Source organism: Chiroxiphia lanceolata, chromosome W (genome assembly GCF_009829145.1).
Source record: "Chiroxiphia lanceolata isolate bChiLan1 chromosome W, bChiLan1.pri, whole genome shotgun sequence".
NCBI lineage: Eukaryota > Metazoa > Chordata > Aves > Passeriformes > Pipridae > Chiroxiphia > Chiroxiphia lanceolata.
Window position 1 is genome coordinate 13,393,855 of NC_045670.1, and position 23,014 is coordinate 13,416,868.

Genomic DNA, 23,014 nt, shown 5'->3' on the forward strand with positions numbered 1-23,014 from the left:
CTTTAGTTTTTTTCAGACATTTTCTGGCTATGATATGGCACAGCAGCCACTGACTCCTCCCCACTCTGGAGGGGAGACTGTGCAGTGCTGCCTGCCAGCACAGCTTACAGTGACAAATAAGCTTGTTGTGGAGTAATGGATAGGGTTAAAAGTTAAAGGAGAATAAGAATTACAGAAGGTTACACAGTTGTTGCCTCCTGGATGAAACATGGTCACGATGCCCCACAAAGGTTGCCCAAACACTGATAAGCACCTGCATGGCAAATGCACTGGAGAGGGGAGTGATGTAAAGGCACTGCAACCTCCCTCCACAAACATCCCTGCAAGAAGGGAACATGGTGACACTTTGACCCGAAAAAAGTGGGAGGAAGATTTCTGCCAAAACTGCTGGATCAGTCAAAGGGCTGAACTTGTCTTCCCCCCTCCCCTGTCCAGAGATGCCTGTCGGGTGAGAAACTTATGCTCTGCTCACTAATTACTGCTTTAAGGACTAGAGCTTGTGTTTTACTCCATAATATATTAGTATATTGTTTTATTTTAGAGTTTACTTTATAGTATTATTAGATTGTTTTAAATGTGTTTTTGCAGACAGACCCTATCACCGATGACCACAAAGCTTATTAACTTGTCACAATTTGTATTAATAAAGAGTATTATTCTGTAAACTGTTGGAGTGAGTACTTTATAAGGTGCTGACAGTTTGCTGGCAGCGAGATAACACGTGGGAAGACCTGCTGATGGGTCTCCCTTACAGTGTCACGGAGTAGTCTCTGAAAAAGGGCAATCAAATTACCCTGATCTTGTGAATCTGTTTGGTGAAGGGTTCTCGTGCAGAATACCTGACAGACTAGATCAGACTTATATGGTTTTGTTTTTCCCTGGGGCACTAACAGACAAATAAATCACTGTGGGTCGAGAAAATCTCCCCTCTCTAAGGCTCGGGCATATCCCGCCCCCTCCCCCCTTTCACGTGACACTTGTTGTCCTGCCAGAAGCAGTCCTCAGATTATTAATGTCTGTGGCTAAAATCATTGGGAAAGGAGCAGGGGAACAGAACAGGGACTGATTTTCAAAGCTAGTCTTAAATTGTCTTCTCTACCCCCATTCTCACAGTGTATGCCATTTCTTATCTGTTTCCAAAATTTCTGCTTGTTAGTGATCTGGTCCTTCATTGCTTACCCTAGTATGAATTATATTGTCTTTTATATTTTTCTATTCATTTTAACTTGGATTGGTTGCTTGTCTCAAACCTGGACTAGCAAAAATTGCAACCTGTTTTGTCATCAGTAATACTAAAATATGATGTTGCTGCTATTATCCAAGAAGTCAAAGCACAAACAAAGGTAAAACCCCAAAGATAAAACTGAATTATTGGTGGTATTCTTAAGGGTTTGCATTCAGACAATTTCAAGATCTCCTCCAGTAGACCTGAGGTAGGTTAGAGTTGATGGTAGTTTTACTTCTGCTGGTTTTTGAAGGCCTTCTATAAAACCATAATACATTTGAGTGGTTTTTGTATAAGAAAGTGCATTTTTTCCAGTGACAAAGCAGTTTTGAACCACAATAAATAGATCTATTTTAAGTGGAGAAGTATGTCTCCATTTGAGTCATTTTTACAGCTGAGAACTTCCTGGGTTTGCCAATGTTAAAGAAATTTTTGACACTAGGTTCTCTTTTCCATTAGAGAAGTTTATTGGCACAGATCAATTATGACAACTGGTAGGTCAAGCTGGGTGCCTCAAAAGAGGGACCCCAAACAAAGAAATCCCTGAGCAATTATACCCTTTGTGGTGGGTTGACCTTGGCTGGACACCAGATGCCCACCCAGTTGCTCTATCACTCCCCTTCCCAACCAGACAGGGGAGAGAGTAAGATGGAAAACAACTCATGGGTTGGGATAAGGCAGTTTATTTAAAGCAAAAGCAAAGCGAAAGATAACATGGTTTATTCTCTACTTCCCATGAGCAGTGATGGTCGGCCACTTCCGAGAAGCAGGGCTTCAGCACGTGTAATGGTTCCTCAGCAGGCAGCCACTGGAGGCAATGAATGCCCCCCTTCCTGTTCCTTGTCTTAGTTTTTATATCTGAGCTGATGTCATATGGTATGGAATATCCCTTTGGTCAGTTTGGGTCAGTTGGTCTACTTGTGTCCTCTCCCAGGATCTTGCCCTCGATTGAGGAAGGAATCATAGAATCAACAGGGTTGGAAGGGACCTCTGAGATCATCAAGTCCAACCCTTGATCCACCGCCATCGTGGTTACTATACCATGGTACTAAGTGCCACATCCAGTCTCATCTTAAAAACTTCCAGGGACAGAGAATCCACCACTTCCCTAGGCAGTCCATGCCAATGCCTGATTACCCTCTCTGTAAAGAATTTCTTCCTAATATCCAACCTAAACCTCCCCTGGCACAGTTTAAGACCATGCCCTCTTGTCTTATTGATAGTTGCCTGGGAGAAGAGACCAACCCCCACCTGGCTACGACCTCCTGTCAGGGAGTTGTAGAGAGTGATGAGGTCTCCCCTGAACCTCCTCTTCTCCAGGCTAAACAACCCCAACTCCCTCAGCTGCTCCTCATAGGACTTGTTCTTGAGTCCCTTCACCAGCCTTGTTGCTCTTCTTTGGACCTGCTCCAGCACCTTAATATCCTTCCTGAACTGAGGGGCTCAGAACTGGACACAGTACTCCAGGTGTGGCCTTGCCAGTACTGAGTACAGGGGCAGAATCACTTCCCTGGTCCTGCTGGCCACACTGTTCCTGATACAGACCAGGATGCCATTGGCCTTCTTGGCCACCTGGGCACACTGCTGGCTCATGTTCACCTTCCTGTCAGTCTAAACTCCCAGGTCCTTTTCTGCCTGGTTACTCTCCAGCCACTCTGTCCCCAGCCTGTAGCGCTGCAGGGGGTTGTTGTGACCAAAGTGCAGGACTTGACACTGGGTCTTGTTGAACCTCATCCTGTTGGAATCAGTCCAACTCTCCAGTCTGTCCAGGTCCCTCTGCAGAGACCTCCTGCCTTCCAGTTGATCGACACTCCCCCCCAGCTTGGTGTCATCTTCAAATTTGCTAATAGTGGACTCAATCCCCTCATCTAAATCATCAATAAAGATATTAAACAGAACTGGGCCCAACACTGATCCCTGAGGGACACCACTAGTGACCGGCTGCCAACTGGATGCAGCACCATTCACCACCACTCTCTGGGCCCAGCCATTCAACCAGTTCCTAACCCAGCACAGAGTGCCCCTGTCCATGTCATGGGTTGCCAGCTTTTTCAGGAGAATGCTATGGGAGAGTGTCAAAGACTTTGCTGAAGTCCAGGTAGACTACATCCACAGCCTTCCCCTCATCCACCAGGTGGGTCACCTGATTATAAAAGGAGATCAGGTTGGTCAGACTGGACCCGCCCTTCCTAAACCCATGCTGTCTGGGTCTGATCCCTTGTCCACCCTGTAGGTGTTGTGTGATTGCACTTAGGATGATCTGCTCCATAACCTTGCCAGGCACTGAGGCCTGTAGTTTCCCAGGTCCTCCTTCTGGCCCTTTTTGTGGATTGGTGTGACATTCGCCAACTTCCAATCATCTGGGACCTCCCCAGTGAACCAGGACTGTTGGTAAGTGATGGAGAGCGGCTTGGCGAGCTCTTCCGCCAGCTTCCTCATCACATGTTACAGTCCTGATGCTGTGCTCAGCAGTAGCCAAAACACTGGTGTGTTATCAACGCCCTTCTAGGTACTGTTGCAGTGGGATTTAGGTGCTGAAAAAATCTCCCGGAGCAATTAATTAGGGGTGAGATAAGAAAGGGTTTATTTTGCCAAGGCAGAAGATGTTACAAGACGCGCCCCCCGTGCCCGAGAGGTTACATTTTATAATACCATCCATCCAATCCCAGATGTGTCCACCCTGTGGCCTTTACTCTGGACCGCCCTGGGGTCCACCCCCTGAAATGGGTCTGGGGTGCATTTTGGGACCACCTACTTCATCACCTTCACCATCATCAGAGCACAAAGGGTACATAGTTACCTAATTCTTGACTTCATTCTGTGGTTTAGGCCCAGATATGCTGTTCTGTCAACTGTCTAGGCCTTGCCTTGACAAAAGACTAAACATTTCTATTAGATTTGGGGCTATAAGTGATATAGGGAGGATAGAATGGGGTAAGAGGGTTAAGGAATGTATAAACAAGGGTGCTAGAGGGAAAAGGATGAGGGACAAGGGACAAAGAAAGGAGGGTTTCTGCTTTTAAAACCTACTTATAAAACTTACAAGTCTTACAAATATTAGAAAAATATCAGTCCCCCCTTAGAGACTGGACAAAACCCAAAGGTCTTGTCCAATCTCTACTACCTACACCTACAACAACTATAACATCGGTGCATGCAGTGAGCTATTACACTAACACTAAGTATGTACAATACTAAAATAAACAGTTGTCTCATCCATGTCCAGTTTGGTAACCATGAAGTGAGTTTGTGGAGGACATCTCCTAGACCTAGGGAGACATCATCTAGAGATATTTGATGTAAGATTTTGGTTTGATTTCGAATTGCGGCCAAATCATTATTAATTCTACCAGTCTGATCTATGTAAGAACAGCAACTGGTATTGATGACTTTACACACGCCTCCCTGTGAGGCTAACAAAAAATTGAGGGCCATTCTATTTTGTATTACTACACGAGACAAGCTTTGGAACTGTTCTTTCAGGGTTTCAATTGCATCCAGAGTGTGATCTTGAATGTTTTCCATAACAACCGAAATATTTACAATTGCCTTTTCCAATTCACTCACTCCTAGAGATGGGACTAAAGCCCTGACTATGCTGTGGAAAATTGTAGGGCGCTCAATGAGGGGATTGCTAGTTCTTTTTACTCTTTTTGGATAGGATTTTTTCCATTCCTGTTCATCAATTGGATCGAGAATTGTTATATTTGGAATCACTGCCCCCAAAGCACAGGTCCGATCTTTATCAAGGGGCAAAACTTTCCAGGCTTCCTTTTCACAAATCCAGTACCATCCTGAACCCTGGGGAGGAATTAATCTCAAAGGGAACTGTGCCATCCCCGCAACAATTTCTGGGTTTATTTCTTCTTTTGAATTGTTTTTATCACAGTGGGGGGGGGGAGAATGATTTCTCCCGTAGCATTTATAATCATGCAGGGAACAACATCCTGATTAGAAATTACCTTACTTAGGGCCACCGGATAATAAGCCTCTGTAACTGGTTTCCAGGTTCCTGGGAAATTCATCATGGACTTACCGAAGTTTGTCTCATTTAGTAAAATGCCAATTAGGGGCCACTCACTATTCTCATCATCAATTGCTGGTACTTGAGTACAAATCCAACATTCAGTTTTCCGGAGAATTTTAGATACGTTTTGGACTAGGGCCACATGCAATTTTTGGTCCCAAACTCGGTTCATAGTTACCGGTTGCACGAACAGAATACACAGAACAAGCAGTCTATTCCACATCCTCATCATCGGTGTCCGATTCTGGTTGGCTGGTTGTTCCAGGAGCTGATGCTCTCTTGACTCTGGAGTAGTGGAACCAGGGTTCTCTGCCAGCAACTTTGACGGCGGTGAGGGAAGTCAGCAGGACTTGGTATGGTCCTCTCCACTTGGCTCGCAAGGGATCACTGTTCCACCACTTGACGTAGACCCAGTCTCCTGGCTGGAATGGGTGAGCAGGGGTGTCCAGTCCTATGGGTCTGGATAACTCGATGACCTTCTGCAGCTTCTGCAAAGTAGAGCCTAAAGCAATCAAATATTTTCGTAAATCGGTTCTCCCTCTTAAGTGTACATCCCCTGGTATGTGTGGTGCCTGATATGGTCTTCCATATAGTATTTCATATGGGCTTATGTTATCCCTCCGCCTCGACTGGATACGAATCCTCAGCAAAGCTAGTGGCAAAGCTTGAACCCAGGACATAGATGTTTCCTGACAAATTTTGCTTATTTGCATTTTCAAAGTGCCATTCATTCGTTCAACTTTGCCACTAGCCTGAGGTCTATAGGGGGTATGTAGGTCCCAGACAATTCCCAGGATGTGGCATACTTCTTTTACTATTGTCACAATGAAATGTGTTCCTCTATCTGATGCCATTCCTAGAGGAACCCCAAACCTTGGAATTATGTGGTTCAGTAAAGCTTTTACCACTTCCCTTGCTGTGTTAGTGCGACAGGGGTATGCTTCAGGCCATCCACTGAAAGTGTCAACTAATACCAGGATGTATTTGTACCCCCCCCATGGTGGTAACTCAGCAAAATCTATTTGCCAGTAATCTCCGGGTTGGTCTCCAACTTTTGTTACCCCTAGTACCACTCTCTTTGATGTATCTGGGTTGTTTCGTTTGCAGATTTCACACTTACCTACTATGGACTGCACAGCTTCAGTCATATTTGTTCCTATTACTGTTTTCTTTAGATGTTTCAGGAGGTTTTCCATTCCCCAATGGGTAGCCTCATGTTCCTGTTGAGCTATTTCCCCAAGGAGCAGTGGTGGGACTACAACCTGTCCAGTAGGGGTAACAACCCACCCCCCTTCTTTGATTTCAGCTTTCAGTGATCTAATTAGCTGATTATCTCTCTCATCATACTTAGGGGTGTATTTTGTCAAATCAACTTCCTTTTGTGGCACTATTGCCAGGATGCCTTTTTCTGCAGCCCCTTTTGCTGCTTGATCAGCAAACTGATTTCCCAACTCGGGAATTGTTTTCCCCTTTTGGTGGGCCCTGCAATGCATAATAGCTACTTCCTCTGGTTTCCAAATACTCTGCAGGAGTGCATGAATTTGGTCTGCATGCTTGACTCCACTGCCTTGGGCTGTCAGTAGTCCTCTTTCTTTCCAGATTGCTCCGTGGGCATGTACAATGCTAAATGCATATTTTGAGTCAGTCCAGATATTTACCTTCTTTCCTTCGCTCAGTTCCAAGGCTCTTGTCAATGCGATTAATTCTGCTTTTTGGGATGACACATCTGCTGGCAAGGCTTTTGCCTCGATCACTTCGTCTCTGGTCATCACTGCATACCCTGTGAAGCGCTTACCATCCCGCATGAAGCTACTTCCGTCTGTATACAGTTCCCAGTCTGCATTTTCCAGGGGCACATCTTTCAGGTCTGGTCTGCTGGAGTAAGTCTCCTCTATAGTCTGTAAACAATCATGCTCGGGGACACTGTCGGTTAGTGTTGAAGACAGAAACATAGCTGGATTTACAATAGATGTTGTTTTCAAAGTAACATCGTCTTGTTCCAGCAACACAACCTGGTACTTAAGCATTCTGCTGGGGGACAACCAGTGACCTCCCTTTTACTCAAGCACGGCTTGAACTGCATGGGGTACATACACGGTGATATGCTGCCCAAGGGTGAGCTTCCGGGTCTCTTCAATCAGGATAACAGTTGCTGCAACAGCTCGCAGGCACCCTGGTCACCCTTGGCTAACACTGTCCAGCTGTTTAGAAAAATAAGCCACAGCTCTTCGTTGGCTTCCCAGAGTTTGTGATAACACCCCCAGAGCAACATTTAACTGCTCGTGTGTGAACAGTTCAAAAGGTTTAGTCAAATCTGGTAGTCCTAGTGCTGGAGCTGACATCAAGGACTGTTTCAGTTGTTGAAACACATCTCTGGTCTCATTTGTCCATGTTACAACTCCCTCTTTGGCCGTTTTCAGGGCTTCATACAGAGGTTTGACTAGCAACCCATAGTTAGCTATCCACAGTCGACACCATCCTACCATTCCCAGGAAAGCCTGCATCTCTCGTACAGTGTGGGACTCTGGGAGACGGCAAATGGCCTCTTTTCGGTCTGTGCTGAGTCGCCGATGCCCACGATAGATTTCAAGTCCCAGGTAGATGACTATCTCCTTGGCTATCTGTGCCTTCTCTCTCGAGACCCGATACCCACTTAGCCCCAAAAAGTTCAAGAGACTTACAGTGAGCTCGATGCATTGGTCCCGGCTTTTGACTGCGATTAAGATGTCGTCAACATACTGCAGGACAACTCCTTCTTGCTGCTGTCTTCTCCAGTCCTCCAGTTCCTTTGCCAACTGATTTCCGAAAAGTGTTGGACTGTTCTTAAAGCCTTGTGGAAGAACTCTCCAGGTTAGTTGCGTTTTTCTCCCTGTCTCAGGATTTTCCCACTCAAAGGCAAAAATCTCCTGGCTGTCTTTGTGTACAGGAATGCAGAAAAAGGCATCTTTAAGATCGAGTACAGTGAACCATCCTAAATCCTCTGTCAATGTGGTTAACAGTGTATAGGGGTTGGCTACCACTGGGTAAATGTCTTCAGTTATTTTATTGATGACCCTAAGATCTTGGACTAACCGATAGCTTTTGCCATCAGCCTTTTTCACTGGTAGGATGGGGGTATTAAATCTGGATTCACATTCTACTAGTAAACCAAATTTAAGGAACTTTTCAATTATAGGTGCTAGGCCTTTTCGGCTTTCTAATTTCAAAGGATATTGTTTTTGCCTTACCAGGACTACTCCTGGCCTGAGTGCGATGCTTACTGGTTCAGTTTGCTTTGATTTCCCAGGGTACTCGCTGGCCCAGACTAAAGGTATGACAGCATTTTCAACTTCTGCACTTTGGGTTGTTTGGGGGTTTTTTTGATATCATAACTGAGCAGAAACTTAGAAGGACATTTAGGGCCTAATCCAATTTCTGCTAAAGGGAGCAATTTGACACCATCTCCCATAGCATACTCCTGGAAAAGCTGACAGCCCACAACTTGGACAGGTGCACTTTTCGCTGGGTTAAGAGCTGGCTGGATGACCGGGCCCAGAGAGTGGTGGTGAATGCTGTAACCTAAAGAGATAGATTGCGGAGAAAAAACTCCAGGCTAATTTAGTGTATAAGATAAGATAAAAGAGCAGGTTGTTTAATCAGGCCCTCAGGCCCAGGGGAATACACACGACCCACGTGCACCCAGGCAATGGTTCTGCAATTTTATAATATGGTCCATCCAATCCCAGATTCTGCCCAGTTCTACCCCTTGACATGCCTCTTCAAGAATTGGATCTGGGGTCTTTGGGACCCCTTCTTCCTCATCTTCATCTTCCTCACAGCATGTACAATCCTTGGAACTCCTCCAAAGTTCTGGGGTTAAAGGTCTCTTTGTCTGTCCTGGTATATTTTTGTTCAGGCCTAGGGATGCGATGTTCTTAAACAGAGGTGTTTCTCTACAATTCTGCCTTGACAAGAAGTCTAAACATGCTAAAGGAATTTAGAAAGTTTGATATAAAATGGGGTAATAGGGTTGGGTATTTGTAAATTACTATGCTAAAGGGTAAGGGATTATATAGCTACATTAACATCTACATTTACTACACAACTTCTAAAATCTACAAAAAGCTAAAAAAAATCCCAGAAGTTTTAAGTCATCAATGGTGTTGCATCCAGTTGGTGGCCAGTCACTAGTGGTGTCCCCCAGGGATCAGTGTTGGACCCAGTTCTGTTTAATATCTTTACTGATGATCTGGATGAGGGGATCTAGTCTACTATTAGCAAATTTGCAGATGACACCAAGTTGGAGGGGAATGTCGATCTGCCAGAGGGTAGGAGGGCTCTGCAGAGGGACCTGGACAGGTTGGTTAGGTGGGCCGAATCCAACAGTATGAGGTTCAACAAGACCCAGTGTCAAGTCCTGCACTTTGGTCACAACAACCCCCTGCAGCGCTACAGGCTGGGGACAGAGTGGCTGGAGAGTAGCCAGGTAGAAAGGGACCTGGGAGTTTGGATTGACAGGAAGTTGAACATGAGCCAGCAGTGTGCCCAGGTGGCCAAGAAGACCAATGGCATCCTGGTCAGTAGGACTAGGGAAGTGATTCTTCCCCTGTACTCAGCACTGGTGAGGCTGCACCTCAAGTACTGTGTCCAGTTCTGAGCCCCTCAGTTTAGGAAGGACATTGAGGTGCTGGAACGTGTCCAAAGAAGGGCAACGAGGCTGTGAAGGGTCTGGAGCACAAGTCCTATGAGGAGTAGCTGAGGGAGCTGAGGTTGTTTAGCCTGGAGAAGAGGAGCCTCAGGGGCAACTGTATCATTCTCTTCAACTACCTGAAAGGAGCTTGTAGCCAGGTGGGGGGCAGTCTCTTCTCTCAGGCAACTAGCAATAGGACAATCATACATAATCTTAAGCTGCGCCGGGGGAGGTTTAGGATGGACATTAGGAAGAAGTTCTTCACAGAAAGGGTGACTGGGCATTGGAATGAGTTGTCTAGGGAGGTGGTAGAGTCACCATCCCTGAAGGTGTTTAAGAAGAGACTGGATGTAGCACTTAGTGCCATGATCTAGTTGACAAGGTGGTGTTAGGTCAAAGGTCGGACTCGAGGATCTCAGAGCTTTTTTCCAACCTAGTTGATTCTGTGATGCCACATATTCTTCCAAACCAGGATAAACTCCTTTAAAGAGATAACAGTAGTCAGTGCAAGAAAACAACCAACCAAAAAGAAAAAAAACCTACCAAACTCCAGGAAAACCCTAAGCCCTGCAATTTGTTATTCATAAAGACTGAACTTGGTCTTTGTAATAGCAGATTTCATACTGCTTCTACTAAAAACATAGAAAAATTCTTTTGATATTACAGTAAATGGAGCTAAGTCAAATCCAAGTCAAACATTTATCCCTAGTTTCCTATGGGATGGCTAAGTGGAAAGGTATGAGTGTAATGGTAACTTCCCATTTGGAAACAAGGCAGCATTTCTGTATGAAGGTTGCACTTGAGGTGTTACAAACAGATCTCAATTAAGACCCTTTAGTACCTGTCTGACAATATGCCACTGCTTAGGGAGAAGGAGGGTGACCTGCTTCAGTCCTGCACATCTGCAGTGTCCCTGTGAGGAAATAGGCAGTGGTTACAGTTTATTGCTAAGAGATTTGGTGATTCAGCTTCCCCCACCTTCCTGGGAAATACCAGGGATTCAGCTCAGAGCACCCCAAAAAGAGGACATGGAACTGACACCATTTTTAACCCATTTGCCACAGTAATTTCTGGATAGGTATTTTTCTTTAGCAATTTTCAGTACCTTATGCTTTTGCTGGGTTTTATAGTAGTGTTTTGTAACACAGTGTAAAAGAAATAGGAAACATTCTGTAAATTAATAGATTGACCTTTCTGCAATTGCTTGTAACGGCGGGGTCCTTGTATAACAAGGAATAAGTACGCTCCTCATGCGGTGGTGTGGACAAAGAGGCTTTATTTCAAAATTCCCGTTCCTTATATCCCTATATCCCATGTGACTTTCTTAACCAACCAGTTTACTAACTCTGGGGCATGCTCTCTTGGCTCTGTACCTGGGCACATCCTTTGTGCCTTTAGCCACGCCTCTACAATTGCTCCCATGGATGCAATAAATATAATTACTTCAGAATCCCTTTCTACTTGAACTGTTTACTTTATCAACCAGGTTTTCTTACAGCTACAGAGGTAAAATGTTCATGCTGCTTCCTTCAAAAACAGTTGGATTTTTTCTGAGAACAAGGATTTACCTTGGTAAAATAACATTTTCTGTGAAATGCAGCATGGAGTAAATTGGCAGAGTGGAGCTGAACATAAATGACTTGTACTGAAATTGCCACTGTTGGAAGAATGATATTTTTGCTGTTCATCACAGAGGAAACCAAATTTTTGTGGATTTGTGGGGGAGGTGTTTTCCCTCTTTGCTCCTAGATGGTACTGCAGAGTGTGGTAGTTTGAAAAAAGTTTTCCCTCTGGAGTTGGAAGGTGGTTAACTCCAGGGGTAGTGTTCTTGGTATTGAGACAATTAGACTGCCCCTGAGAAATTAACATATTACACAGATCGGAAAAGGAGACTGGAATTATGTAACTGGAAGGAGAGGCAACCATGCCTTGAGACACCACGTGTTAGAGCTGAGGGGCCAGCGAGCCCTGCTGGGGGTCAAGGCCCCCAGCCCCTGGTCGGGACTACAGGAGACCCGGTGTAGTGTTAAAACTGGTCTGGGTGCCGTGGTCAAAGGTTGGGGGAGTTTCTCCACTGTGAGTGGGCAACAGAAGATGCTGAAATGGCAGCATAGGCAGCACTGAATAGACAGCTGTGGTTGAAAGCCAAGAAGATAGCCGACAAGCAGCAAGATGACATGGAACCAGGCTGAAAGACACAGAGATGTCCTGCAGAGAAGGAGAGCTGGCAACAGAGTAAAAAAAGCTCAGCAGAGACTGTTTTGGGGTAAGACTGAATTACATTCCCAAAACCCTGAGATCTCCTTGGAAAGGAGGAGTGGGCTTCCAAACTTTTAAGGAGTCCCAAAATACAGCAGCAGTTAGAGAGAGAGAGAGAGGAGCTGAGAGCTGAGACATCCTGTGAGTTGGACCAGGACGGTCAGACCAAGGAATGTGGGGAAAGTGCCCCCCCCCCCCACGTTTGCAGCCAAGGTGGAGCAAAGGAACTCTGCTAGAACGCTTGGGGCAAAAACTGAACTGAAAGTCCCTAAAACATTCTGACACGGGGAAATTGACCCCCCAGGGAAAGGGACTTTCACGGGATGCCCTGCATTTCGTGATATGACTGTGGTAAAGCAAGTTTTGTCCCTGCTTTGCAGTCCATGGGAAAGAGACCTTCGGTTGAAGCTGAAGGACTGAGAGGGGTGAGAGAGAAACCCCTATGTTGTAATGAAGAGAGAGATTTTTTCCAGCTTCAATGAATTGGAACTGCTGCTTGAAGAGGAGAGATTGTGCTGCCCTGAAAAAGACTTCTTCTTCTTTCCTTCTGGACATTTATGGGGGAAAGGAGGGATTTGGTCTAGGTAAATATATTACTTTACCGTAAGAGAGATAGTTAAGATTGTTGTATATATATGTATTATAGTATTTATTGTGTTAGTAATAAATTTTAATATAATTTCCCCAAGTTAGTAGTTGTTTCATGTCTGAAAACTTCTCTCACATTGAAACAAATTGTGGGGAACTTGGAAATTGGATTTTTGGGGAGTTAAATCATGACACAGAGCAATCTGGAAACACAGAAACTGGAGATTAAATTCTTGCTATTAGTTGAAAATCAGTACTTGGCATCATGCATTACGATGCCTGGGACATTACTAGATCTGTTCCAGTGGGCCCTGTTCAATTACTAATCAGAAAACACATAACTTGAGTATGATGGAAACACTACATCTGATCATACTTATTAAGAAAAAAACATTTAAAACTAGCTAGAAACTGTCTTTGTTTCTAAAACCACACAGAAGTGTCTTACAGCTCTACAGAGAGGTGCTTTAGAGCCTTGGAGAACCACTGAGCAAGCATGGGATGAGCATCATAAAATCTTAATTATCAAGGATGAAAGAAGACAAATGCTAGAGACGTATTGTGTGGTAGTTTTAATGGAATGTCAAGATCTTTACGGGGTTTGATTTAAAGTATTTTGACTGACATAAATAACATTGTGCATTCCCTGGTATATTTATCATATGCAGAGCATTAGGAGTATAACTTTTTTGGCTGTCATCCCATTGACAATGATGGGTATTTAGACTGTAATATATCACTTAACAGTAATATGAATTCAGAACACTTAGGGTCTGATTCTTTTTTGTTATAATTAGAGAATGTCTGGAACAATCTCACTTTATTCTTATAAGGGCAGTTTTGTTTAAAAAATATGGCAAAAGGAGATAATTTTGAAGTGCTTTTATGCCTAAAATGAGCATTTTATTTCAAAGCTGAAAAATCCTCTTAAAATTGAAGAACTAACTCAACCTCCACCACAACTGAATCTGTTCTTAGTGGCAACTTGTATCTGAAAGCACTCATCATTAATGCAATAGAAATCTGTGAGCAAGAAAATAGTATAAAAAAATAGGTGATTGTCCACCAAGGTGTAGACTAAGTTGTCAGTTGTGATTAAAATGGGAGTGATAAAAATTGGGAACTTGTTGCCTAAAGTGGTGTCTCAGTTTAAGGAGACTGGAGTGTTTTGCTAAGGAGAATGAGTTATGAGGTAGACCAAACTCCTCTCTCTCAGCAATCATAAATCCGAAATTAAGAGGCTCCAGTTGAGGATGTATGGAAAAAGGAAGAAATAACAACCCTTTATTAAAGGATATATGTGTATTGGCAAAAACAGCAACAGAACACAAAAGCAACTAAACAATAATCCTGCATCCAAAAGTCCCCTTCAAAAAAATAGGAGACAGTTTGATACTTCTCTATCCTCTAGCACGATTCTAATCACGGTTGGCAGGAGTACTGTTGGATCACCGGAGGAGCAGAGCCTGCAGTTGCTTGGTGTTGGTCGGCAGGGGGCGCTATTGGCCCTGGATTGCAGGAAAAGCCAAAAAATGGAGATATTTTTCCCCCCCAGCGGGGAGGGGAAGGGGAAAAAAGGCGGTTTCTTTCCCATTAAACTCACACTGTCTGCGGTTGGTTGTAGACAGGACTCCCCCCTTGTTCATCGGTGAGCACAAACTCTATGATGAAATCTGAGCAGATTCGGGCTGGAGGCAGGGCAGTACGCAGGCAAGCCAAGGCCGGAGAGCAGTCAGATGACCAGGTCAAGAGCAAAACGACCTCAAAGCTTTCCAACACACACACACCTTACCTCTGTTAAGGCAGAAAGTGAAGTGCTGCTTTCCAAGGAGAGGAGGGGAGAAAAACTCCCCACCCCCTACCCAGCCCCAGAGAGGGCTATCAGGCTGAAATGTAGTTCTGCCAGCCAGCTCCTTTGTGTAGGTAATCACCCAAGGCAGAAAACTGTCCTCTCCATTCAACATCCCTCCCCCACATGCAACAGGGGAAAGAAAAATTCCCGTTTGGTTTTTTAGAACAAGTAAACCCATGACAAGTGGAAAAAGCTTTCTGGACAATATTAGTATAGATAAGGTAGGCAACAGTTCTTTTAATAAAGCACTTTATGGTGCAGTAAATACATAAAAGTGCAAATGAGTGTGCGTGAGGTCTACAATTTTATAGCACTAATCCATCCAGTCCGAGAATTATCCGCCCCCAGGACTTCCCCAGATCTGTCCCCCTGGCACGCCTCCCCGGAATTGAGTCGGAGGTCTCAAGACCCCTTTCTTCCTCATCTTCCTCTTCCTCACAGCACGCACTGTCTTGGGAGTTCCTCCAAGGTTCCTGCGCCTTCAAGGTTGCTTTGGCTACAATGATATCTTATTATTCTGGTTCAGGTGCATGTCCCAAACAAGATGTGTTTGCTAGAGTCTTTTGCCTTGAAAAGAACACAAAACAAAACCTGAAGAAATTAGAAAATTCAATATGAAACATGAGAACAGGGTTTGGTAACTGTCAACTGCTATTCTAAAGTGTTAGAAACTATACAGTCTTACTAAAAATCCACATTTGCTTCAAATCTTAAGAATTCTAAGGCATCATTCCCCCCTTAGAGACTTGACAAAAAATTCTGTCTTGTCCAGTCTCTACCACTTATATTTAATATTAAACCATGAAGATGAGCAACTACTTCAACACTGAATCATAGAACAAGCCATTATGCAGACACTAATAATATATGCAACTAATACAAATAGCTGTTTATTCAGGTCCAGTTTGGTAACCATGAAGTAAGTTTATGGAAGATATCTTCGAAACCCAGTGAGACATCTTCAGGAGTTGCCTGATGTAGAATTTAAACTTGTTCCCAAATTTCAACCAAATCTATAATAAAAATCCAGCAATCACTTTTTATGAAGAATGGTGGATACATTTTGAACTAAAACCAAATGCAAATTTTGGTTCTAAACCTGATTCGTAGTTGCCAGAATACACATAGAAAAGTAGTTTAAACATTATTTTCTTCATCTGTAACAGTCCCTGTTGTTCCAGTAACAGTCTGTTGTTCCACTTGTCTCAAGAGCAGAGACCTTCTTCCCTCTGGAGTAACTAACAGAGGGTCCTTTACCAGAAACTTTGACCATGGTAAGGGTGGTCAGCAGAACTTGAAATAGTCCTCTCCAGTTGGTTTGCAGAGGGTCACTGTCCCACCATTTAACACAGGTTCAGTCCCTGGGTTGGAACAGATGAACAGGAGTGTCCAATCCCATGGGTCTAGATGACACAACGAATCTCTGTAGTTTCTGCAGATTAAAGTCTAAACCATTAAATAATTTTGCAAATCAATTTTCCCTTATGTGAATATAGGGATCATAGGGACTTATGTTGTCCCTCCGCCTTGGTTGTATGCAGACTCTCAGTAAGGCAAGGCCTGAACCCACGTCATAGATGTTTTTTAACAAATTTTGCTTATTTGTGTTTTGGAAGTCAATGAAGTGTGACCCTCTGCCTGAATGACAATTTCAAAGGAACCCCAAATTTTGGAATTCCTGCATCTTGACTGTATGAAAGGGATTGAGGTTTTATAGTATAAAGTGACTGACTGCTAGTCAGAAATCTATAGACCAGTTAGGAGCTTACCAAAAGCAGGGTATGTCTGGAGTTTGACGCAACACCAAGCAGCACCCTGGCACTACCGGTAGCCCATCTGTCTTAGTTTAACAAGATTACAACTTAAAAATTAAGAGACTTCAGGTGGAAGTGTGGAAAAGGAAAAGAAACAGCTTTTTATTAACAAAATCTGAATAAACAACAAATGGTGGAATCAAAAACTTTCAGAAGAAACAAAACAAAGTCCCAAATCCCCAGGTGGGGGGGAAGAAACTCACGGTAACCCAGGGGGAGGGGGGGGAAAGGCAGGACTGTCCCAGCAGTTCAAAAAGCTGCTCGCAACCACGTGTGCCCGCAGCCAGAAATGAAGGAGCCCCTTTTTCCCACTGGCAGTCTTGAAAGCAGAATACCTAGCTCTGAAATGGGTCAGTCTCTCTCTCGGTCGTTCTCCGTGAGGTGTCCCGTGGGGAAAAAAACTTCCTCTCAGGAAAAGAGAAAGAGGCAACCAAAAACTGGGCTCCCGCTCTGTCCGGTCCCAGACCATCACCCAAAAGCCTCCGAACAAAGAACTCCCCAGCTATCCCTGCAGCCACCGTGCTTCCCCATGAGACCTCCCCCTCTCCCTGCTCCTTCGCTGCCCCGCACATGCGGCTCCACTCTACCCCAGAAGAAACAGACGGGGGGGCGACACTGGGAAAAAATTCCATCATCTCTTTTCAAACCTATGACACAGTCACAGAGAGCTTGCATTCTCTGAACAGATTCCAGGTCCTATCAGGGGCAGGCCATCCTGCCACAGTTTGCCCCTGACTGCAGTCAATCATCTTCACCTCATGAAGTGGCAGTGCAGGGGTCTCTTGCCTCCATGCTATAAAAACATCCTCATCAATACCCAAGTGCATATGTGCACATTATTATGGCAAAATAGTGACAAAAATCAATTAGTATCAAACTGGCTATTGATCTTGGCATCCTTGCATATCGGGTTAGGTGTATGTATGACCAGTCTTCACGAACGAAGATTTGGGAAAGGTCTTTACCCTTCGAGCCTGCGCAGTGGATTTTTAAGGTGAGACACAGTGTGCGCTGAGCTGAGTCCACCCTTTAATCCTAAGGTTCATCTGCCGGGGCCGAGTGAGCTTGGACAGTGGCAGTGAGGTCCTCAGGATGTAGGTTTGTTTAGAGTGACCTTCTCTTAGATGGATGGCCTTACAGGGCTGACGAGCTCCATCTGCCTGGGGGAGTTTCCCTGACCGAGAATCGAACCCGGACCACAGCGGTGAGAGTGCTGCATCCTAAACACTAGACCACCAGGGGTCCCCCTCAGGCTAGGTACACTTATATAAATGTGCTTATAATGAACATCAACAAAACAACTGTATTACAATAAAGCTAGGAACAATCTAAACAAATCATCTAAACAATCTAAACAAATTATCCCACCAATGATGTTACCAGTTGTAAGGTGATAGATAAAGCCACACAAAAGAAGAAAAAGGCTCCTGATGGTTTCCAGGGAAAAAACACCCCCACCCCACCCCCTGCACCTGGGGAGACATTCCCAGAAACTGATAAAAAGATTAAACGAGGAAAGGAGTGATATGGAGATAACACGGCCTTTTCTCGCAACCATCCTGCCTGCTGGGAACTCAGGAAGTGGACCCTTGGACCTCTGTCATCTGTCTATCACCCCAAAATTATCCTATTGACTATAACCACTCAAACTGCCTAAAGAAAAAAAAAGTATAAAAAGAGATTGGACCCAAACAAAACTTAGGGAGAAGTTGTGTGAGAAATGTCTTGTTATTTAATTTAGAAAAATGGCAATTACCTGTGAAACAAGGGAACTGTAATGACAAGGAAAGTTTTATTTGCAGCACGTGCTGGGTGCCCCCTCCACCTAAGTCCAGGGAGGAAGGACCCTTTTTGCCTAAATTTCGAGCATTTTATAGTTTTACAAAATCCCACCCTTTCATGTCAGCTAATATATATTCATTTTTGCCTTAAAAGGTTGTTTCTTTGATGGGAGGGGACGTTCCCCTCCTTCCGATTGGTTGTGAGGCATCCCCTGTCAAGATGATGGATCCTCCTTTGTTCTCAGGACGTGGGGAGAGGGAAAACCTAAAAGTCTCTCTCTGTCTCCAGAAAAAACCCTGCGTCCCATGGGGCGGGGGGTGTGTAAACCCTCCAGGGTCTAATTGATTTAACAGAAGCCCCAGCAAAAAACTCCTGTCTCCGGGGGGTCAGTGAGCCATCCTACCTGGAGAATAACAGAAGTAAAATGGCTCTCAAACAAATACTTTGAACCTTTAATTAACATTCCGGTTGGTCCTAGGAAAATTCTGGTTGAATTTATGGTGGACACAGGGGCTCAGATGACTGTGATTGCAAAAGAAACAGCAAACATGCTGGGGATTTTGCTGAGCCACCACAAGGTTGCATTCAAAGGCATAGATGGTATAATAAAAAAATGTCCCACAGCAAAGATTTCCATCTGGCTCCCAGAAGAGGAACGGTTAACTAGAGTTGAAGTGCTCATAGGAGTTGCCCAAACAAACCTTCTAGGATTTGCTTTATTATGTGGATGGACCTGGAAACTCCCAGGGGGAATCATATGGAGTTTTGCAGTAAAAGACACAGAGGCATCAAAAATACAAACTGAATCTGGATTAACAGGGGATAAATCAAACTCTAAAAAATCTATTAATTTACTAGAAACATCAATTCCCCTGCCTCCTTCTAAAGTTACCAATGCAAAACAATAGCCCCTGCCCACAGCAGCCCTCACAGGTGGGTAATAGACCTAGAAAAAAGAGGTATAATTAAAAGAGCCCAATCACCTTATAATTCACCTGTTTAGCCAATTAAAAAGCCAAATGGACTGTGGACTTTTGATGATTAAATTCTGGTACTACTTCTTTGACTGTGACTGTCCCAAATATTTCTGAAATTGTAACACTGACACAGGGAGCCTCTCACACTTGAATGGTTGCCCTAGATGTCAAAGATATGTTTTTCATGATACCTCTCAGGGAACAGGATAAAGCACAATTTGCCTTTATGTGGCATGGTAATCAATTTACTTTTAACAGAGTTCCTCAGGGATATAAACACTCTCCAACCATTGCTCATAATACCATGGCGAAAGTTTTAGCAAAGATTCCTCTTCCATTTGATCTCACAGTATATCAATACATTGATGATATCCTAATAAGAGGAAATAATCAAGAAAGTGTAAAAACCACAGTGCAAATTATTCAAGAAACACTGACTGAACTGGGATTAGAAATCCCAGAGGCCAAATGCCAAGGACCAGCTCAGGAAGTTAAATTCCTAGGGGTCTGGTGGGTTAAAGGAACCATTTCTGTTCCTCCAGACACTTTAGAAAAAATAGAACGTGGAGAAAATCCATCTAATGTCAAGGAATTACAGGGAGTTCTAGGAACACTGGGATATTGGTGCAAACACATTCCTGGGTTTTCTATAATTGTTCATCCTTTATATAACTTACTGTCCTAGTTACAGGGGCCAGGACCGGTTTATTACTATGTGAATATAACCAAAACTATGTATTCTACATCCTCTATGTAATTTCTGATGGAATGTTAATAATGGATCATTTGCAGTAGCTGCCCAGGGCACACCTAATTGACTGAGCTGTGATAACTCTCCTCCAGGGAGGAATTAGCACCTTCACACCCAGCCTGAGGGATCATCTCTGCTAATGGGCCATACTGGACTGGCATAATAGGCAACTGCAACACCTAGACCATCAAAGGCTCCAAAAATATCCTATGACTCACAGAGTTAAATCACCCATTGTGAAGTTCCCTGCCCTGGGGGAGGTGCTAGGCATTCCCACCTGAACCTGAGCATATATAATCTTGGGGTTTTGGGACTTCTGGTACCACTCATCAGATCGAGAGGAGGACCAGAACTCCAACAGAACTGCAACTGCCACTCTCGACAAGACTGTGATCATTACCTCAACAAAACTGCCACCATCATCTGGACCAACAGGTTTTCCTTTCCTTTTACTTTGCACCCAGGGGGCCACATGGTACTCAGCACAGGGGTCAATGAACACTGTTCTGTTCTTGTCCCAGGGTGCTGGGTTATACATCTGGTTTTGTGGGTTAAAACCAGTTTTTCTCTGTATAGTTGCATCTATTCTAATTTATTTTTAGTAAATTGTAACTCTGACTTATAATCTCTCTAGAGTTGGGTTCATTTCTCCCACTGGTTTACTTTTAAACCAGCACACCTACTCAGGAAGGGAAAGTCATGGGAATGGACTGAACAGCATACAAATGCACTGGAGTTATTAATAAAAGAATTGAGATTATTCCAACAACTTGGTCCGATACACCCAACAGACCCTATCTATGTAGAATGGAGGTTCAACGAACATGGGTCTCACTGCAATCTATGGCAGAAGGGACAAGATGGGCCTAAGAGACCACTTGAATTCAGTTCTCATTCTTTCAATGATACTGAAATGAGGTATTCAGATCTTGAAAAGGGTTTACTGTCTCTGGTACAAGCCTTGAAACAGGCAGAACAGATAAAAAGGGAGAAAAGTGTGGTTATTCTTGGGACCTTCCATCTCTTAGATGTAGTTCGTAAAGGCACAACGCCACCCACAGGTATTGCTCAGAAACCTACAGTCCGTAAATGGTATGCTACATGGAGCAAGTGGATTGCTTTGATTACACAGTGTGCCCAAATCGAAAACTCAAATCGCCTGAGAATCCTAGAAATCATAACAAATTGACCTGAAGGTGGAAACTTCAGTCTGGACGATGAGGAGGAAAAAGAACAAGTGAATCAGGCTGAAGAAGCTCCACCATAGTCAGTTACCCAAAGAGGAAACACTCTTCACTGATGATTCTTGTCGTATTGTAGGGAAGAACTGGAAATGGAAAGCAGCTATATGGAGTCCCACCTGACAAGTGGCAGAAGCTACTGAAAGGGAAGGTGAATGGAGTCAATTTGCAGAACTCAAAGCCGTTCAGTTGGCACTGGACATTGCCAAATGAGAAAAACAGCCAAGGCTTTATCTCTACACAGACTCATGGATGATAGTCAATGTTCTGTGGGGTTGGCTGGATGGGTGAAAGAAGATTAATTGGAAGAGTGAAGGAAAACCTATCTGGGCTGCTGATTTATGGCAATCCATCTGGTTGTGTCTCTTCGAATTCTACTATGATGGGATCTAACTTCCAGCCACGCATCCCATCCTTTGAGACTTTGGAGTATATAAGGCTGACAGTCCTTTTCTATGTGGGATATGTTTACCTGGATATTTACCTGAACTCTTTGATGAGTATGCAGGATCTAAAAGTAGCTTTTGTTCATTTGATTGCCTAATTACATAAGGTCCTACAAAAGTTAGGTTGTGTATGTTATTACAACTTGGGGAAGGACTTGTAGGTTGTGAAGTTGTCTCACCTGGAGATTTAGTAGTTATGCTTTCTTCAAGTTCTATTACAAATGATTTCGATAGAGCTTTATTTCCCCCCGTCCACAGACACATAACTGAAATTGTTTGGTTTAACACTAACCTGAGCTCACACTGAGCTTTATTTCTTCCCACTCCAGCCCACAAACATAAAACCGAAGTTGTCTGGTCTAATTTTAGTTTGGTCTTGCATGGTGGGGATCTACAAGTGATTTCTTTAATAGTACTAACTAAAAATTCCTGGGGGTCTGCAGGTCTTATAGTTATCTGAATCTGGTCTGTTTCTTGAACTGATACGTTCCATCCCCAGGTTTCCCTATCAAAATATCAATTGGTTCACTATCTGGGGTACTTCAAATTGATTTCCAATCTTGTTTGTATGACTCATTGTTGTGCAGAACATATACAGCCAAATTTACATTGGACCTTTTATGGCCATCAATGTAGAGACCACTTCGAGCACTGTTCTTTTTTCCAGACTGCTGTGAACGTGGTCAACAACACATGGAAGGGTCCATTCCACTTTTCTCATAGGGGATCTCCTGAAAAATTCTTAACATATACCAAATCGCCAGGAGTAAATGGATGCAGTTTACAATCAGGTTGCTTAGACTGATTTTCTAACACAACAGCAGAATTCTTACTTAATTGTTTCCCCACAGTTATAACATAGTCAAAAACATATTGATTGCCTATCTGATCCAGCTTCACTGTTAATATTGCTCATACCATAAGGTCTGCCATACAGAATTTCAAATGGACTTAGTTTTTCTTTAGACCTTGTGTACTGGTTTAAAAGTTAACCAGCAGGGGAAATGAACTCAACTCAAAAGAGAGATTATAAGTCAGAATAACAATTTAATAAAATAATACAATAAGTATGATTATACAGATAAGCAATTGGTTTTAACCCACAAAGCCCAAATGTATAACCCAGTACCCTGGGGCATAAACAAAGTGGTGTTCCTTGGGCCCTCCCTGAGTCCAAAGTAAAGGGAGAAGGGAAAAACCTGCTGGTGGGAGAACTGTTGCAGTCTGGTCAAAAGTGGTGATTGCAGTCCAGTTGAGGGTGGTGGTCTCAGTCCGGTTGAGAGCGGTGAGCTGCAGTCCGGTTGAGAGCGGTGAGCTGCAGTCTTCCTCTGGATCCCATGAGTGGTCCAAAGGTTCCAAAACTCCAGGTTTATATATTCTCCA

The 23,014-nt window shown here is 43.8% G+C and overlaps 1 long non-coding RNA gene across 1 annotated transcript; it reads right to left on the reverse strand.

Moving 5' to 3' along the window:
- Positions 1-16: 16 nt before the first annotated feature.
- Positions 17-22,904, reverse strand: LOC116780068. Its single transcript, XR_004354311.1, has 3 exons — positions 22,711-22,904; positions 11,165-11,168; positions 17-27 (listed from the first exon to the last, which is right to left on the reverse strand). It is a non-coding gene; the product is annotated as an uncharacterized LOC116780068 (long non-coding RNA).
- Positions 22,905-23,014: the final 110 nt, after the last annotated feature.